Source organism: Falco rusticolus, chromosome 3 (assembly GCF_015220075.1).
Source record: "Falco rusticolus isolate bFalRus1 chromosome 3, bFalRus1.pri, whole genome shotgun sequence".
NCBI lineage: Eukaryota > Metazoa > Chordata > Aves > Falconiformes > Falconidae > Falco > Falco rusticolus.
The window spans coordinates 64,415,162-64,423,483 of record NC_051189.1 but is presented as its reverse complement, the minus strand read 5'-3'; positions in this window follow the sequence as shown (position 1 = coordinate 64,423,483).

Here is an 8,322-nt window from a genome sequence, read left to right as displayed (position 1 = left end):
TGTTTTTTTGAGAAATCAGGTATCTTAGACAATGTCTGTGCCTATGTGCTGGACCACCTAGTAGTATACTCCTGGGGCTGGTTTCTATTCAGGGCACTTTTATGTAAGCTCTGGATCTACATATCCAGGTTTATGTCATGGCTACCTCCAGCACCCAAATCCTGGAACTGGGTACAGGGTCACAGATCTGATAATGCAGTCATATCCTGAAAAGACTTGCCAACAGTGGAGTTATTTTGTTTTACAGAGCACAATAACAAAGGGTGATGCCTGCACTGCTTTCAAATGGTGAAACCATAAAGTGCCAGCAGTTTCGTCTCAGTTTCATGTAAAGATTCAGAATTTAAGCTCAGAATTAAAACCAATATCCTCCAATTTGAAACTCATGCAATTGAAATTGAAATAAAAGTTTCAATTGGACATCATTGAAGTTGATTGTCACTCCAAATGTTAGAAAGTAAAGGCAAGGTGGTTCGACAAGTAGTAGCACTTCGTTGTTTTTACCAATTGGTTGATTTCCTTCATTCTTTTAAAGTGCATGACAGTCCTTGGCTGTCTTTTCTGCTGCATGAACACACTGTACTGTTTGTGTTTCTGTACAGGCCAGATGAACAGAAGATCTAGTTGTGTAAGATCAGCAATGAGATTAGAACATATTTAGAAAACATCATATAAAGACCAGCCAAGTAAATCAAACAGGCAAAAATCATGTGAACAAAAATGTCCTGGACTGGATTTGCAATGATCTTTCAAGTCAGATAAAAGAAGGGAGTAACTGGCCTAACCTTCAGGTGGAACTGCAAAGCGTATACCTGCATAAAACAGCATGCCTTTTGCATATGTGGAAAAAATATACTCCTTAGCAAGGGCTGAGATGTTCTCCAAGAGGCACCCTTTCTATACTCTCTTGAATCTGTAGCCATGACATCTGTAATGCTTCACTGTTTTCCTGTCACAGGCTTTCTTTATGACAGTCAGCTGATAAAGAGCATTCTGAACTGCATCATCAGAGATAAAGGTCCTAAGTGAAATTTCCTTTTTCTTAGCAAGTTCTCTGTGGCAGGTGTTGCAGAAATTACAATACAGCACAATTACAGGTGTTCTGCTGTTCTGCCCAAATTTGATACTGGCTTTTTAGAAGTCAGTCCCCAGAGACTCAATGAATAAGTGATTTTTAAAGTCAGTAGAGTTTCACTCTGGCTCTTAAAGTTGATGTATGCCTGTTTTAATGTGCATGAGGCAGTTTATAGCTCTCTTGCCTCCAGCTTTCTGCAGCTAAAGTTGGGCCACCAGCAAGAGGGGTGGGTGTGAAAAAAACACTCTTGAGAGCCCTACAGTTATAAACTCTATCCCATTTGATAAACAGAGCAGAGATTACAGGTGTGAGGGACACGGATCTTAGCCCATTTTTCCTCAAGCACATACCCTAACACAGATGAGTTAGGGCTGGACATTTTGGAGCTCCACAGCTACCACATTTCCACTGGCATCTCTCCTCCAAATTAATAGCTTGGAGAAGGGAAAAAAAGAAGAAAAAGAAGAGTACAGGAGAAATACGACTTTTTCAGAATGAAATTACCTCATCAGGACATGAGTTAGGAAGAAGTAAGATTTCAAGTAGCATGAACATATGAGTTTGTTTAAGCACATAATATAACTTGATGAAGACAAAATAATTTTTCCACTGAATATAAAGGAAGGGCCAGTTTAAGATTATAAGAAGATAAAAAGGGTTGCACATGGTCAGAGCAAAGGACCATACAGTTCAGCGTGGTGTTTCCAGTAGTTGCCATATGTGAACACTTAGGGAAGAGTAAAGAACTGGGTAAAAATAGTATTCTTTCTCTGATGGCTTTCTCAGCCTCAGGACTGAGCTAGATGTATTTAGCAAATCTAAATAGATTTGTTTTCCATTAGTTTTTTTTTCAATCTTCCCTTGAGCCTGTGTAAAATTTAGAATCTATTATGTCCTCTGGCAAGGAGTTCAACAAGGCTGTTAGTCCTTATTTTAAGTGCCATCTTTTACCATTTGTTTTCACCCTAGCTTCTGTCATCTCTTTTCCAAGCTGAAAAAGTCCTTGTTTACTTAGCCATCCTTTGCTTGAAAGCATTCCACTCCTGTAATCATCTTTGCTTCCCTTATCTGATTTTTTTGTTATCTTTCCTAGGGAGACAACAGCTGCACAAAATGTTGAAGATGTGGGCAAACACAAAATTAGATGGTAACTTTCTGACTCCAAGTTAGTTTGCCTTTGGTGGTGAAGTGGAAGTTGCCTAATCACATTTTACAGATATTTGCCTTTCCCTGCAAATGTAACTAGTTCCGTTTTGTACCTTGATTCTCAGAGAGTTTTTGAAGTTTGCATCTTAAGCACAGAGGTGTTATAAATAAATTACAATCATATTAACTGAGTGTTTACAAGTCATAGCAAAACCCTTCAGACACTGCTCTACAAAGCAAGGCCTCTGTTTACAAAGAGTGGCCAAATAGACACTCCAGTGAAATTTAAGCAACATCAAGTTTATTTTTTTCTTAGGATTGAAACTTGCTACTACTTTTCAACTTTGTCACAGAGAAGAATGGGTGAATTTTCAGGACAAAAGAGTGAATGAATAGCTAATAAGCTGATAAAAATACTAACGGAGCAAGCTGTCTTTATTCTGAAAATTAATGCAACTAGGGCTTCAAAGTCAGTTGTATACTTCTGAAACCTCTACCCAGCTTGTTTATCTGCACAAGATGTTGCTTGTTACATCTGAAAGTAGAATCAGTCCTGGATTTTGGATGACATTGCACAAAAAAAGAAAAGGGATGAGAATATTTAATTAACTCTTTAAGGTCTGTTATCTTGCTTCAGGAATATAAGAAACACAGCAGAGGTTTGCGCTCCCTGTATCTCTTTTTCTCTCTTTATATAAAAGTTTCTCACAAGTATATAGGTAAGATATACCCAATGTTAACATACTTTGTCTATGCAAATATGTCTTTCTCTGAATATTCTTTGTGAAGGAACATCTTCTGCTTAGAAAACAGTGCTGGAGCTCTCAGTGCTGTTTCCTGCATGACCATCCAGTATAATCTTCCTATATTAAGAAGTAAAGAAATGTCTAGTTTATGAATACAGAACTGTATACCTGTCCATAGAAAGAAGATTATACAATGGAGAGAATATGCTCTCTAAAAGTTGCTTTGTGACTAGGTAGACTTTGGTGGAGAACTGGCAAGATTCACTTTTTAAAGTTATCTAAGTAAAACTTTTATCAGTGTTACTAAGTTGTTTGGTTTAGATGTTTAAGTCCTATTCCCAAAGAAAATGGCTCAATGAATGTACTTTGTTCTGTTAAATAATTAAATTAGATGTCTAATCCACTTTCTTGGGCTTTGTCCAGCCTAGTCACATGTACTCTTGGTATATACAAGAGAGACTTTTGATTAGGAGAGGGTTCCAGAAATCTCTGACCTGTATGATACAATGAAAGGCAGATCCTTGAGTAACCAATTTACTCACATTGGCTTGAAGTTCTGTTATGTATCTGACAAGGCAATACAATATGAGCCCCTCAGTTTTTCCTTCACATCAAACTCCTCTATCCCACAAATATCAAACATTCTAGAGCACAAGCAGGATATGCAGCTGCCCAATTTACAAATCCACAACAGTCTATTTATATTTGGCAAACTTCAACCTTAAATGAAGGTACTGAACTAAAAAAAGCCATAGCATTCATCTGTGAGATGGCTATCAAAATGATATGGTGGCTAGGGCCATGCTTTGACTGGTAGTCATATAAGCATTCTCACCCTGAGTTTTTAACATGGCAAACTCACATCACATTTACTGTTGCTGCATCTATGGCTTTGACCACAGTGACAGATTACATCTGCTGCTAACTGCATGTGTGAAAATATAGCTGAGTTCCTGCTCAAAAAGAAGTGAGAGATTTTGTTTCAAGTCTCCACAGAGCATCTTTCAGATTGCAGACTGTGGTAAAGGGGATGCTATCTTCAATGTAAGGAACAAAGCAGCAAAGAACTTGCTGTTTCTAGAAGACAGAGGTTCTTGGCTGCTACCAAGAGGATCTGGGAGGTCTTCAGTCAGGGCAGAGGGGAAATACTGAAAAAGCCAGAAGAAAGTGTGGGACTGGAAGAAACAAATGAGGCAGGAAAGGGTACTGTGTAGGTAGGATTCTCCTGGTAAGCTCTGTAAGTGACTGCTTTATGTCTGGCACTGACCAGCTTTTTTCCCCCATCAGGCTGAGAACTAAAGATGACAGATTTCTACTGTGCAACTGCAATGAATGGAGGATGTATCCATATATCAGAAAGAGGTATATATGACTCTCAGTTTAGACCTTCCAGCATGAAAGTTTGGGCTAAGATTGACTACCTTAAGTATCTTTTCCACAATATGTTAGAAAGCATATTTCCAGAGTACAAAACAGCAATAAGCTGGCCATTTCCCAGTGTATGAGTTTTCTCTCTAAAAGAGAGTGGGAATGCATAGGTCTGCTTTGGATATTGAAGGAAGAGCTGTTGCCTCCGGAGGTGATTGAAGCAGTGTAATTGGTTTGGGAGAAATTGACTTGGAATAAATGGATGGACAGAGTGAGAAATCTCATAGATGAAGGTTTTAGAGAAGGAATGGGAGCACTTAGAGGTGAAGGTAAAGTGAGGCTGCCAGTGAAGGCAAAGGCAGCATCACGTCTGACGTTTCCTTCAATGGTACTGTGATGTCCTCTCAGTGATGTATTCTTTCTATTTGGTAGAGCTGCCCCCACTCTATGGTGCCCTCTTGTCTTGCTCCAGCCTTCCCTATTGTTCTCTGTAGTAATTTGCTATCCCAGTGTGGAAACCAAAGAACCATGGGATCCAGTGCTATCCACACTGAAGTAAGTGTAAAGAGCATAGTGGGTGCTTCTGGATGTATCACCTATGTAGAGGAATGAAGGAGGGTTAATTAGCATTGATAATATGATAATATGATAATACAGCTGTGGGCTGGCTTCAAGGGTGCTGGGTTGGCTGATGTAGACAAAGTGCAGCTGTGGCTGGTTCTGTTAAGAGGTTGGGCAGCCAATGAAGAGGGAACAGCCTAGGAAGAGAGGAGGAAGAAACAGAGAGTGTGTGCCCTGCATGAGGAGAGACTAGGAGAGGGCAGCAGATGGACTGTCATGAAGGTTATGTTGGTATGTGATGGTAAAAGACCTTGTTGAAGCTGGCTAGTTTTGAGAGTGCTGTGACACATATAGATGGTGTTCTCTGTAATTTCCAGCATCCTATTTATAAAGGTGCTGGGTTTTCCCTTATGTTAGGCTTGTTGTACTTTAAACTTTAATTGCAAGCTCTTTAAAAGTGGGGGCTACAGTAGATGCCTAATTTTCATTGCTAGTTCTAGATAGTACTATAACAACTTGAGGTTATCTACTAATGTCCAGTTATAGTGATTTGTTTAGTGACCTGAAATGCACCATTAGGAAAAAGTATAAACATTTTTACTTTATGCTAATATTTATGAAATATTAACAATAATCTTACAGTTGAGAATTGCTTTCTTCAGTCTTCTGTATTGCCTTATGCTTCATTTTATGACTGTCCTTATTTTGTTCATTTCAGAAAATTAAAATTCCTAAGAAGTTTCATGGGTTATTTTTAGGTCTGAAACAGTTGTCATCCTAAACTGGGTAAAAAAAAAAAAAAAAAAAAGGAAAGAAAGAAATGTAATGTCTTGCTCGGAGCCAATTTCCTACCTTCTTTTTTTTTTTTCTTTTTTAACTTATGCATATTCAAAGCAAGCTAGAAGTTAACATTTCCTTGTGGTAAAGTAGCTACTGCTTTTTAACATTGATTATTTGCCATAGTATTCAAGCATACCCCCTTTTCTGGTGATTTCACTGTGCTGAATTAAGCAAGAGTGTGTGTCCCTCCTTTATGGACTAACTGGTGGGTGGAAACAAGCTTTAAAAAAAATTAACAGCAGAAATATGTGCTCTTGCAAAATGTATTCAAGGATACTTGCATATGCAAGTGCATGATAACTTCCTGACTTACTAATATTGCAAAGATAGTGTTACATTTTGGAGATGCTGTTAAAAATCCTTCTGGAAAATATGATCCTAAGTGTTTAAAGAAAAAAATTATTTAGATAACATTCATTTCTGAACTGAATCACTTTAAGGAAAGTGCGTTACAGCACACAGTATGTACAGAGAAACACCACACTAGTTTGATTTGAATAACTAAATCAGTGTTTCTCAACTGGCAATGCTTTTTTATTTAAATGAACCTCTTCTTCCATTTACAACACAAAAGAGATGGAATGGTCACTACCCCGTGATGTACTTGTGTGAAAGGCATTCATTTTCAGTGTTGTGAGGATCATTCCTCCTTGACTGGGCCCAAAGACTTAGAGTTAAAAGATTTTAATCTGTTCCTCCTAGGAACATGAATTCAGCTACTGACAGAGTTCAGATCTGTCTGATTTTATATGCAACATGAGGGTGATTTGGGTAGGAAAAGAAAAACAGTGCTGGGAAAGCTTTTTTGTACATTTTTAATGGGGAAAATAAGTGTTTGCTTATCTGCTTTGTTTAATTGAGTTGGGATTATAATTGTTCAAGTTTTCATTCCTGACTGCTTTTGTAATGGGAACAGTGGTTGCAGTGTGTTTAATCTTCCTGGGCTTTGCTAGATGCTTTAGTCTACCTTTTATGAAGGATTTACATTTTATATTTGCCCATCCTATTATTTTTAGAAGAAACAAAAAGGTCCCAAAATAAGCCCATCAAGCAAGGTTATGAACAGTTAAAAGGAAAAGATTTTTGTTACATTAAGGATTTGTAAACTGAGTATAGCAAGGTTGGCAAGGGAAGTCAGGAAAGTATACTCTGAAAGGGTAGCTACTATGGTTTAATAGTAGATGGCATGCAGAAAAGAACCAGTCTAAAAGTTTGAGATGCTTTTATTCCCCAGCAGAAACCACAGAAAAAGGAAAAATAAAATGAAAGAGAGCAAAAGTATAAAAAGATCTTTAAAGGTAACAAAACATATGGCAGGGAAAATGGAAATAGTTTAATTTAAACCACTGTTTAATAGACCTAAAGGATTTAACTTGGCTTGTGATCTTCTAATACAAGTGGTTTCTCGCTCAGGCTTTCTATTATGGATAATAAATGTGTCAGACAAATAAGTGCATCTGGTATTTAGATATAAAGGTAAATTTTAGAAACATAGCTAAATAATTTATTTATTTACGCTTATTAATTGTATCTCCTTTCCTGTCTATCTGTACAAAAATGTACATACACTATTAAAGATAAAGGGAGAGTACAGAGTTAAAAGAAAATCCCCTCTGGTCATAAACTAACCTGTAGCACTGGGAAAATAGGAGGAAATGTTACCTGAGGAAAAATTATTCCATAAATAGCTAATACATAGTGTTGCATCTTCTACCAAAACAGTTTGGCTGTTACTGGAAACAGACACTGCACTAGGTGGGCAGAACACTTAGGGGTTCCATAGTGTCTGTTGCAGTGTTTATTTTATGTTTTTAAAGACATTTGGTATTTCTCTTTCCAGGGTTTGATATTTCCCACATTTATGGATTTTTCAAAGATTCTAGGAAAAAAATATTGTATTGAGCCAGCCATTTACTTCAAAAATATCTTACTATGCTTCTTGGGAACAGAAGGGAGGAAAAGAGTAGTCTTTGATACATTTTGACCTGGAGATTGGGAAATTCACCTGAAAAAAACCTAGTGTAACCTAGAAGGAAAAGACAAGTTTGACACTTGTGAAAAGTTAAAATATTACTAAATATAACTAAAATGTAGGTAATGAGACTATGTTAAAGGTTCTTGTAATGAATCGGTAAGTAGGAGATAAGTAGTGTATTTGGGGAGTAGAACCAGATTTTGATGACACTAATTTTAAAAAAAATAAATTGGTCAAAATACAGACTTTGTGGCAAATTCAATACTGAATTGACCACATTTCACACATTCATATTGAATTTGTCTAGTTGTTTCAGTCGATTTCTCCACTTTATTTGTTCTCTCATCTCAAAAACACTCATGAGAAAACAATTTTTACTTTATGCAAACTATTTAAAAATAGTTCAATCTCATTTTATGAAGAGTGAAAAGAAAATAGAGTGACTTCTTTAGTAAAATAAATTTTTAGAAATGTATATGTCAGTAAGTTTCCGGGGGCAAATTAACTGCAGCGTTCATTGGAGTTACATCATAGTGAAGGAAGTTCTTATTACCTTAAACAAATTATTCTGTCCAGCTATGTATTAATGATATAGTGGTGCAAAGTAAATA